Source organism: Tursiops truncatus, chromosome 10 (genome assembly GCF_011762595.2).
Source record: "Tursiops truncatus isolate mTurTru1 chromosome 10, mTurTru1.mat.Y, whole genome shotgun sequence".
Classification (NCBI taxonomy): domain Eukaryota; kingdom Metazoa; phylum Chordata; class Mammalia; order Artiodactyla; family Delphinidae; genus Tursiops; species Tursiops truncatus.
In genome coordinates, this window is record NC_047043.1 from 69707031 (window position 1) to 69719861 (window position 12831).

Sequence of the window (12831 nt, forward strand, 5' to 3'; positions counted from 1 at the left end):
CTGCTTCCAGCATCATGGCTGACTATGATGCTATGAAGGGCCCTTTCAAAACATAATTTTTATTGCATTGTTGGGCTCATGGGAAGTAAGGAAAACCTCTAAAGGACTAAAATAAACAAACAAAACTCCAAAACTGAGCTGAAACCAGAATAGTGTGCTGAAAGCCCACATAAATAGCAGGGGTTGCTCTGAGAGCAAACAGCAAGGTCACTTGTACAACTGAGAGACTAATCCAGTGGCAAGTTGGAGGGGCTTAACCTGAAAGCCCTGATTAAACCAGGATTATTAAAAGAACTAAGTGGTCCTAGATTAGTAGCAGCCCTTGCTCCCAGAAGAGGCCAAAACAAATTTTCTCTGGAGAAAAGAATCTCTATTTTAGTCACTTATGGCTCCCACCAATATTTGCCATTTATAAATCCACAAAGATTACCAAGCATAAAAGGAAACTAATCATCAACGAGGGAAAGACAGCAGAATTACCTGAGAATAAGTGTGAATTTAGATATACATACATAATGGCTTCAGATATTGTAATTATTAACTATAGACTATAAAATAGCTGTTTATAAAATGCTTAAATAAATAAAAGAATTAAATAAAAAAGCATGCAAAAAGAGACTAGGAAGATTTGGAAAATCCAAACTAAACTCTGGACTTTGGAGGACAAAAAAATATAATTGTTAATCTAAAAAACTCAATGATGAACTAGTTTGCAAGGCAGAAATACAGACACAGATGTAGAGAATAAACGTATGGCCACCAAGAGGGGAAAGCAGGGTATGGGAGGGGTGGGATGAATTGGGAGATTGGGATTGACATATATACACTAATATGTATAAAATAGATAACTAATAAGAACCTACTGTATAAAAAATAAATTAAATTAAATTTAAAAATCACTCAATGATATGCTGAGAAACAACAACAAAAACAAAAAAACTCAATGAATGGGTTTAGTCACAGATTAGAGAGTACTGAAGAGAGAATGGGTGAACTGGAAGGAATAAATAGAGAAATAACCCAGAATACAGCTCAGAGAGACTAGAAGAGGGAAAGTGAGTCTGGGATGTTAAGCAATATGGAGGACAGACACACATGTAATTAGAGTCCCATAAAGAGAGACACAAATGGTAGGTGGTATGTGAAGAGAGAACAGCTGAGAACTATACAGAATGAGTGAAAGATATGAATTCATACATATAGGAAGCAGAATAAATAAAATAAAATTTACATCCGTACATTGTAGCAAGAGTAAAAACAATCACAGAGGAAAGCTAGTCACTTATAATTAGCCAGATAGCACATGTTTCCACAGCAACAGCAGAACCTTGAAGTTAGTGAAACAATATATGGTTGAGAGAAAACAACTTTCTACCTGAAACCAGTTGATTCAAGAATGAGGGTGAAATAAAAACATTTTCAGAGAAACAAAAATTGAAGAGTTTATCACCAACAGATCTACACCAAAAGAACTTCTAAAAGTATAAAGAATTATAAGCCAAGGGGGGGACCTTCAAGATGGTGGAGGAGTAAGATATGGAGATCGCCTTCCTCCCCACAAATACATCAGAAATCCATCTACATGTGGAACAACTCCTACAGAACACCTACTGAACGCTGGCAGAAGACCTCAGAATTCCCAAAAGGCAAGAAACTACACACATACCTGGGTAGGGCAAAAGAAAAAAGGAAAAAGAGAGACAGAAGAATAGGGATGGGACCTGCACCTCTGGGAGGGAGCTGTGAAGGAGGAAAAGTTTCCACACACTAGGAAGCCCCTTCACTGGTGGAGATGGGGGGCGGTGGTGGGGAAGCTTCAGAGCCATGGAGAAGAGCGCAGCAACAGGGGTGCAGAGGGCAAAGTGGAGAGATTCCTGCACAGAGGATTGGTGCCGACCAGCACTCACCAGCCTGAGAGGCTTGTCTGCTCATCCACCGGGGACAGTGGGGGCTGGGAGCTGAGGCTCCAGCTTCGGAGGTCAGATCCCAGGGAGAGGACTGGGGTTGGCTGCGTGAACACAGCCTGAAGGGGGCCAGTGCACCACAGTTAGCCGGGAGGGAGTCCAGGAAAAAGTCTGCAACTGCCTAAGAGGCAAGAGACCATTGTTTCGGAGTGCGTAAGGGGAGGGGATTCAGAGCACCGCCTAAACGAGCTCCAGAGATGGGCGCAAGCCGCGGCTATCAGCGTGGACACCAGAGATGGGCATGAAACGCCAAGGCTGCTGCTGCAGCCACCAAGAAACCTGTGTGCAAGCACAGGTCACTATCCACCCCAACCCACCCAGAAGCCTTTGCAGCCCGCCACTGCCAGGGTCCCATGATCCAGGGACAACTTCCCCGCGAGAACAGACGGTGTGCCTCAGCCTGTTGTAACATCATGCTGGCCTCTGCCGCCGCAGGCTTACCCCGCATTCCGTACCCCTCCCTCACCCCGGCCTGAGTGAGCCAGAGTCCCCTAATCAGCTGCTACTTCAACCCCGTCCTATCTGAGCGAAGAACAGACTCCCTCCGGCGACCTACACGCAGAGGCAGGGCCAAATCCAAAGCTGAACCCCGGGAGCTGTGCGTACAAAGAAGAGAAAGGGAAATCTCTCCCAGCACCCTCAGGAGCAGAGGATTAAATCTCCACAATCAACTTCATGTACGCTGCATCTCTGGAATACCTGAATAGACAATGAATCATCCCAAAATTGAGGCGGTGGATATTGGGAGCAACTGTAGACTGGGGTCTAGCTTTCTGCATCTAGTTTGTTTCTGGTTTTATGTTTATCTCAGTTCAGTATTTAGAGTTTATTATCACTGGGGGATTTGTTTATTGATTTGGTGGTTCTTTTCCATTTTTTTCCTTTTTATATATAGATATATATATATATTTTTCCTTTTTCTCTTTTTGTGTGTGTATGTGTATGCTTCTTTGTGGGTTTTGTCTGTATAGCTTTGTTTTTACCACTTGTCTCAGGGTTCTGTCTGTCCATTTTTTTTTTTCTTCTTAGTATAGTTTTTAGCACTTGCTATCATTGGTGGATTTGTTTTTTGGTTTGGTTGCTCTCTTCTTTCTTTTTCTAATTACTTTCATTTTTTTATTTTAAATAATTTTTTATTTTAATAACTTTATTTTATTTTATGTTTCTTTCTTTCTTTTTCATCCCTTTTTTTCTGAGCTGTGTGCCTGACAGGGACTTGGTGCTCTGACTGGGTGTCAGACCTGTGTCTCTGACGTGGGAGTGCCAAGTTCAGGACACTGGTCCATCAGAGACCTCCTGGCTCCATGTAATATCAAATGGCGAAAGCTCTCTCAGAGATCTCCATCTCAACGCTAAGATCCAGTTCCACTCACCAACCAGCAAACTACAGTGCTGGACATCCTATGCCAAACGACTAGCAAGACAGGAACACAACCCCACCCATTACCAGAGAGGCTGCCTAAAATCATAATAAGGTCACAGACACCCCAAAACACACCATTGGATGCAGTCCTACCCACCAGAAAGACAAGATCCAGCCTCATCCATCAGAACACAGGCACCAGTCCCCTCCACCAGGAAGCCTACACAACCCACTGAACTAACCTTACCCACTGGGGGCAGACACCAAAAACAACGGAAACTACAATGAGATATCACTTCACATTGGTCAGAATGGCCAACATCAAAAAATCTAGAAACAGTAAATGCTGGAGAGGGTGTGGAGAAAAGGAAACACTCTTGCACTGTTGGTGGGAATGCAAATTGATACAGCCACTATGGAGAACAGTATGGAGGTTCCTTAAAAAACTAAAAATAGAATTACCATACGGCCCAGCAATCCCACTACTGGGCATATACCCTGAGAAAACCATAATTGAAAAAGAGTCATGTACCAAAATGTTCATTGCAGCTCTATTTACAACAGCCAAGACATGGAAACAAACTAAGTGTCCACCAACAGATGAAAGGATAAAGAAGTTGTGGCACATATATACAATGGAATATTACTCAGCCATAAAAAGAAATGAAACTGAGTTATGTGTAGCGAGGTGGATGGACCCAGGGTCTGTCATACAGAGTGAAGTAAGTCAGAAAGAGAAAAACAAATACTGTATGTTAACACGTATATATGGAATCTAAGAAAAAAAAAAGGTCATGAAGAACCTAGGGGTAAGACAGGAATAAAGACGCAGACCTACTAGAGAATGGACTTGAGGATGTGGGGAGGGGGAAGGGTAAGCTGTGACAAAGTGAGAGAGTGGCATGGACATATAACACTACCAAACATAAAACAGATAGCTAGTGGGAAGCAGCTGCATAGCACAGGGAGATCAGCTCGGTGGTTTGTGACCACCTAGAGTGGTGAGATAGGGAGGGTGGGAGGGAGGGAGATGCAAAAGGGAAGAGATATGGGCACATATGTATATGTATAACTGATTCACTTTGTTATAAAGCAGAAACTAACACACCATTGTAAAGCAGTTATACTCCAATAAAGATGTTAAAAGAAATATCTAGGGAATTCTCTGGTGGTACAGTGGTTAGGGCTTCATGCTTCCACTTCAGGGGGCACAGGTTAGATACGTGATCAGGGGACTAAGATCCTGCAAGCTGTGTGGCGTGGCCAAAAAACTAAATAAATTAAAAAAATTAAAATATCTAATTTCTTTATTAAAAAAATTAAGAAAATGGTAATAGGAACATACATATCGATAACTACCTTAAATGTAAATGGATTAAATACTGCAACCAAAAGACAAAGACTGGATGAATGGATACAAAAACAAGACCTGTATATATGCTCTCTACAAGAGACACACTTCAGACCTAGGGATGCATACAGACTGAAAGTGAGGGGATGGAAAAACATATTCCATGCAATGGAAATGAAAAGAAATCTGGAGTAGCAATTCTCACATCAGACAAAATAGACTTTAAAATAAAGACTATTACAAGAGACAAAGAAAGACACTACACTCGGAGGCTTCCGAAGAGAGAGGGAGAAGGATGGCGGCAGTAATAATGGATCATCTGGGTGCATTATGGATGTAGAATCTGAGGGGGAAGCTGGCCTTGGGGAAGTCTACCATTCTCGAAGACAAAGTACAGCAAAGACAAGATGTGGTATTTGGCAAAACTGATACAAGGAATGTCCGCTGACCAGGCTCTGGCTCAGCTGGAATTCAGTGACAAAAAAGGGGCCCAGATAATTAAAGAGGTTCTCTTAGAAGTACAAGATATGTCAGTGAGAGACCACACACAGTGTGGAATTCAGATCCAATTTATATATAGCTGAGTCCACCTCAGGGCTAGGCCAGTACCTGAAATGCATCCAGCACCACGGCAGAGGTTGCTTTGGAATTATGGAGAAGGTTTTTTGCCATAATTTTGTGAAGTTGGTGGAAGGCCCTCCACCTCCACCTGAGGCACCAAAGACAGCAGTCGCCCATGCCAAAGAGTATATCCAGGAGCTTTGCAACTGGACCATCATTCACACTCTATGATGGGAGTATTAAGACTCCACAGTGTATATATTTTACCATTTATTTCCTAAAACCAACAAAAATTAAAGACAGACGCTTTCTATGATTTGTCATTGAATTACTGAAATATGAAGTACAACTGCTAGTTTTACATGAATATTTATAAAGCTCTGCCCATCTCTCTTGAGCCTCTGGGTATATTTTTTGCATTGGCAACTAGGAAGGAGAAGTCAGCTTTAAATGTAGTGACACACTATATAATTCAGAAGGCTTTTTTGAGTGCTGTTTGAAGGCAATGTTAGCTTTCTAGCTTGTGCCCTGCAAGTGGTAGTTTTGATACTGGACTTGAGTAGAAAGTTATAGGACAAAAAAGCTTGTCCTTATTATTTCACTTGATTTCTCTCCTGGAACTGGGGGAGGGGGTGGTAGAGGAGAGCATCCCTGCACATTGTTTCAGTGTAGTATTTTAGGGTATTCTGTAGTTCAGTTTTTCCTTTCACTGTTGGCATAGGTCAGTGGACGACAGATTATATTTTCCTTTACTGTTTTAGTAGTAACTTGAAACTACAGGAGTTTATTAGATATATTAATCTAAAACTCCAAAAATCATTTAACTTAGAATGTTTTATTTTGCTTAAATAATGACTATTTTTATGTCTCTTACCAATAATGTTTACTATTGCTTGGCTGTCTAGTTTAGGATTGATTCATTTTTCAGAGTGAATTCAATTACGGAGAGAGGAATTGAACCAGTCTCAGCCTTGCACTCTAAAATAATTGATATGTTTAGGACATTCCACCTGAAAGCGGAAAAATACACTTTCTTCTCAAGTGCACATGGAACGTTCTCCAGAATAGACCACATCTTGGATCACAAATCAAGCCTTGGAAAATTTAAGAAAACTGAAATCATATCAAGCATCTTTTCCAACCACAACACCATGAGATTAGAAATGAGTTACAAGACAAAAACAGTAAAAAACACAAATACATGGAGGCTCAACAGTGTGCTGCTAAATAACCAAGTGATCACTGAAGAAACCAAAGAGGAAATCAAAAAAATACCTAGAGACAAATGACAACAAAAACACAACAATCCGAAACCTATGGGATGCAGCAAAAGCAGTTCTAAGAGGGAAGTTCATAGCAATTCAAGCTCACCTCAAGAAACAAGAAAAAATCTCAAATAAACCATGTAACCTTACACCTAAAGCAACTAGAAAAAGAAGAACAAAGAAAACCTAAAGTTAGTAGAAGGAAAGAGATCACAAAGATCAGAGCAGAAATAAATGAAACAGAAACAAAGAAAGCAATACCAAAGATCAATAAAACTAAAAGCTGGTTCACTGAGAAGATAAACAAAATCGACAAACCTTTAGCCAGATTCATCAAGAAAAAAAGGGAGAGGATGCAAATCAATAGAATTAGAAATGAAAAAGAAGAAGTTACAACAGACACTGCAGAAATACAAAGCATCCTAAGAGACTACTACAACTCTATGCCAATAAAATGAACAACCTGGAAGAAATGGACAAATTTTTGGAAAACTACAACCTTCCAAGATTGAACCAGGAAGAATTAGAAAATATAAACCGACCAATCACAGGTAATGAAATTGAAACTGCAATTAAAAATCTTCCAACAAACAAAAGTCCAGGACCAGATGGCTTCACAGGCGAACTCTATCAAACATTTAGAGAAGGGTTAACACCTATCCTTCTCAAACTCTTCCAAAAAATTACAGAGGGAAGAACACTCCCAAACTTGTTCTACAAGGCCACCATCACCCTGATACCCAAACCAGACAAAGATATCACAAAAAAGAAAATTACAGACCAATATCACTGATGAACATAGATGCAAAAATCCTCAACAAAATACTAGCAAACAGAACCCAACAACACATTAAAAGGATCATACACCATGATCAAGTGGGATTTATCCCAGGGATTCTTCAGTAAATGCAAAACAATCAGTGTGATACACCATATGAACAAATTAAAGAATAAAAACCCTATGATCGTCTCAATAGATACAGAAGAAGCTTTTGACACAATTCAACACCCATTTATGATAAAAGTCTCCAGAAAGTGTGCATAGAGGGAACCTACCTCAACATAATAAAAACTATATACAACAAACGCACAGCAAATATCATTCTCAATGGTGAAAAACTGAAAGCATTTCCTCTAAGATCAGGAACAAGACAAGGATGTCCACTCTTGCCACTATTATTCAACATGGTATTAGTAGTTCTAGCCACAGCAATCAGAGAAGAAAAAGAAATAAAACGAATACAAATTGGTAAAGAAGTAGTAAAACTGTAACCGTTTGCCAGTGGCATGATACTATACATAGAAAATCCTAAAGATGCCACCAGAAAACTACGAGAACTAATCAATGGCTTTGGTAAGGTTGCAGGATACAAAATTAATGCACAGGACTTCCCTGGTGGTGCAGTGGTTAAAAATCCGCCTGATGATGCAGGCGACATGGGTTTGAGCCCTGGTCCAGGAAGATCCCACAGGCCATGAAGCAACTAAGCCCATGCGCCACTACTACAAAGCCTGTGCTCCGGATTCCATGAGCCACAACTACTGAGCCTGTGTGCTACAACTACAGAAGCCCGTGAGCCTGGACCCTGTGCTCTGCTACAAGAGAAGCCACTGGAATGAGAAGCCCGCACACTGTAACGGAGAGTAGCCCCTGCTCACTGCAACTAGAGAAAGCCCATGCACAGCAATGAAGACCCAACACACCTGAAAATAAATCAAATAATGATAATAAATAAATAAATAAATAAAAATAAGGCAGTAGGTGGCACTCACTTCCCTCTTGTTAGCAGAAAATTGTTAGTGTTCAGCACTACCTGGTTTTCGTTGATACACGTGTTTTCATTGACAAGAGGCACTCCGTCCATGGCCCTAGTCCAGTGTTTCTCAAAAGTTTATATGTAGAGGAAGAACTTGGGGTGCTTGCTTATTAATGCAGACTTCTGGGTTTTACCCCAGAGATTCTGATTCACTAGAAATCTGTTTTAAATAAGCACTTCCTGGTGATCCTATTGTAGGGGACTGCACTTTGAGAATATCCCTCTAGTCGAATGAAGAATGTATCTTTAGCACCATGTTTTAAGATGGCATTAATTATAGATACTATTTACTGGGACCACATTATTTGACATGCTCCCTGCTATATTTTACAAATAACTATCTCAGGGTCACACAGTTTGTAAATATTGGAGCTATGATTTAAACTCTAAGTTTAAGTACCTGGTTCTGCATACCTAATGAATGTACAGGTATGTTTCTGGGCCTCCGCAATTAACCTAATGTGTGGGTAAAAAGGCAAAGGGCTCAGTGGAATAAGGCACTGAGGTTTAGGGCAGATTCATTCTGGGTCCTAAGCTATTCTAGCATGGAATCATGGAAATAACACTGGAGTGGTCGAAGGCGAACTTCATTCTAGTCCTGGCATACTCATTAACCAGAAGAACACTCTGGGCAGGTCTCCTCCCTCCCTGGTCTCCATTTCATTCATCTAGAAGATAAGAGGCTCAGTGTTCTCTGTAGACCACCTTCTTCAGAATCACTTGAAGGACTTGTTAAAAGATCCAAATCCCTGGGCCCTACTCTAAGACTTAGTGAGTCAGGATCTGGTGTGGGAGACCAGGGGGTTTGCACTTGTAATGAATGCCCCAGTGATGTGTGGCTAGAGAATCACTGCATCAGAGGGTCTCTAGGTTCTCTTTCAGTGCAGGTAGTACACTGATCATAAGTTTAGCTCAATAAATGACCAAGTGGTGAACATGCCCAGGTAAACAGGTGAAGAAATAGAATGTGACTGCAACCCTGAGTCTCCTTCATGCCCCCTGCCAGTCACTACCCACCTGTCTTCCCCAAAGGTAACCATCACCCCAACTGCTATCATATGATAGGTATTTTTTAAAGGTTAGCTTTTGTTTTCTTTAACTCAATGTAATTTACTGGGCAACCATTATATTCCTGGTGCTGAGGATACAGGTAGTAAAAGAGGAATCGGCCCTTGCTTGTGGAGCTCTAACTCAGCTGGGAAAGGCAGAGTAATTCAGTAAATCACTAATTACAAGTCTTCACTGTGCTGAGTGTTACGAAGCAGAGGGACATGGGCCTATGGCAGCAGACATCAGGGTGCGCTGGAAAATAGTCATTGGATTTTTGGGAAAGTTTATTTTCTTAAAGACACAGTGAGGGGAAAGGGTAAAATGGCAAATGTCATATGGATCAGTAAAGAGTTATGTTGTCAGAATGCTGACTTGGGTTTTGTTTTCAACTGTATAAATATTAGGACCACTTCATCCTTCCAGAAGTAAGATGTGGGGTGTGTGATGTGGATGGGGAATATACTGTCTTTGGAGCTGACTCAGAGTTACCAAACTTTATGAGGCTCCAGCTAACCCTGAGGGGAAAGACATGCGAAGTGAGTATACTGCAAACATTGCAAAATAAAATGAATGTGTTTTTCCCTGTGGGGGGAAAAAAAAAAAGAAGGACACTACATAATGATCAAGGGATCAATCGAAGAAGAAGACATAACAATTATAAATATTTATGAACCCAACATAGGAGTACCTCAATATATAAGGCAAATGCTAACAGCCATAAAAGGGGAAATTGACAGTAATACAACCATAGTAGGGGACTTTCACAACTCACTTTCAAAAATGGACAGATCACCCAAAATGAAAATAAATAAGGAAACACAAGCTTTAAATGATACATTAAACAAGATGGACTTAACTGATACTTATAGGACATTCCATCCAAAAACAACAGAATACACTTTCTTCTCAAGTGCTCATAGAACATTCTCCAGGATAGATCATATCTTGGGTCACAAATCAAGCCTTGGTAAATTTAAGAAAACTGAAATTATATCAAGTATATTTTCCAACCATAACGCTATGAAACTAGATATCAATTACAGGAAAAAATACGTAAAAAATACAAACACATGGAGGCTAAACAATACACTACTAAATAACCAAGAGATCACTGAAGAAATCAAATAGGAAATCAAAAAATACCTAGAAAGAAATGAAAATGAAAACACGATGACCCAAAACCTATGGGATGCAGAAAAAGCAGTTCTAAGAGGGAAGTTTATAGCAATACAATCTTACCTTAAGAAAAAGGAAACATCTCAAATAAACAACCTAAACTTACACCTAAAGCAATTAGAGAAAGAAAAACAAAACAAAAAAAAACCCCAAAGTTAGAAGAAGGAAAGAAATCATAAAGATCAGATCAGAAATAAATGAAAAAGAAATGAAGGAAACAATAGCAAAGATCAATAAAACTAAGAGATGGTTCTTGGAGAAGATAAACAAAACTGATAAACCATTAGTCAGACTCATCAAGAAAAAGAGGGAGAAGACTCAAATCATTAGAATTAGAAATGAAAAAGGAGAAGTAATAATTGACACTGCAGAAATACAAAGGATCGTAAGCGATTACTACAAGCAACTCTATGCCAATAAAATGCACAATCTGGAAGAAATGGACAAATTCTTAGAAAAGCACAATCTTCCAAGACTGAACCAGGAAGAAATAGAAAACATAAACAGACCAATCACAAGCATTGAAATTGAGACTGTGATTAAAACTCTTCCAACAAACAATAGCCCAGGACCAGGTGGCTTCACAGGGGAATTCTAATAAACATTTAGAGAAGAGCTAACACCTATCCTTCTCAAACTCTTCCAAAATATAGCAGAAGGAGGAACACTCCCAAACTCATTCTATGAGGCCACTATCACCCTGATAACCAAACCAGACAAAGATGTCACAAAGAAAACTACATGCCAATATCACTGATGAACATAGATGCAAAAATCGTCAAAAAAATACTAGCATACAGAATCCAACAGCACATTAAAAGGATCAAACACCATGATCAAGTGGGGTTTATCCCAGGGATGCAAGGATTCTTCAGTATATGCTAAACAATCAGTGTGATACACCATATTAACACACTGAAGGAGAAAAAACCATATGATCATCTCAATAGATGCAGAAAAAGCTTTTGACAAAATTCAACATCCATTTATGATAAAAACTCTCCAGAAAGTAGGCACAGAGTGAACTTCCCTCAACATAATAAAGGCCATATATGACAAACCCACAGCTAACATCATTCTCAAAGGTGAAAAACTGAAACTATTTCCTCTAAGATCAGGAACAAGACAAGGTTGTCCACTCTCACCACTCTTATTCAACATAGTTCTGGAAGTTTTAGCCACAGCAATCAGAGAAGAAAAAGAAATAAAAGGAATCCAAATCGGAAAAGAAGTAAAGCTGTCACTGTTTGCAGATGACATGATACTATACATAGAGAATCCTAAAGATGCTACCAGAAAACTACTAGAGCTAATCAATGAATTTGGTAAAGTAGCAGGACACAAAATTAATGCACAGAAATCTCTGGCATTCCTATACACTAATGATGAAAAATCTGAAAGAGAAATTAAGGAAACACTCCCATTTACCACTGCAACAAAAAGAATAAAATACCTAGGAATAAACCTGCCTAAGGAGGCAAAAGACCTGTATGCAGAAAACTATAAGACACTGATGTAAGAAATTAAAGATGATACAAACAGATAGAGAGATATACCACGTTCTTGGATTGGAAGAATCAATATTGTGAAAATGACTATACTACCCAAAGCAATCTACAGATTCAATGCAATCCCTATCAAACTACCAGTGGCACTTTCCACAGAACTAGAACAAAAAAATTTCACAAGGTGTATAGAAACACAAAAGACCCCGAATACCCAAAGCAATCTTGAGAAAGAAAAACAGAATTGGAGGAATTAGACTCCCAGACTTCAGACTATACTACACAGTAATCCAGACAGTGTGGTACTTGCACAAAAACAGAAATATAGATCAATGGGAAAGGATAGGAAGCCCAGAGATAAACCCATGCACCTATGGTCACCTTATTTTTGATAAAGGAGGCAAGAATATAGAATGGAGAAAAGACAGCCTCTTCAGTACATGGTGCTGGGAAAACTGGACAGCTACATGTAAAAGAATGAAATGAGAACACTCCCTAACACCATGCACAAAAATAAACTCAAAATGGATTAAAGACCCAAATGTAAGAACAGACACTATAAAACTCTTAGAGCAAAGCATAGGCAGAACACTCTATGACATAAATCACAGCAAAATCCTTTTTGACCCACCTACTAGAGAAATGGAAATAAAAACAAAAATAAACAAATGGGACCTAATGAAACTTAAAAGCTTTTGCAAAGCAAAGGAAACTACAAACAAGATGAAAAGGCAACCCTCAGAATGGGAGAAAATATTTGCAAATGAATCAATGGACAA

The 12831-nt window shown here is 39.5% G+C and overlaps 1 protein-coding gene and 1 pseudogene across 1 annotated transcript in view; one reads left to right on the plus strand and one right to left on the minus strand.

Annotated features, from left to right (window-relative positions):
* The window catches only part of ERC2 (ELKS/RAB6-interacting/CAST family member 2), an 866017-nt gene that overhangs the window by 196974 nt on the left and 656212 nt on the right, over positions 1 to 12831 (minus strand). The window lies entirely within an intron of this gene.
* On the plus strand, positions 4974 to 5470 carry LOC109552186 (large ribosomal subunit protein uL22m pseudogene; annotated as a pseudogene).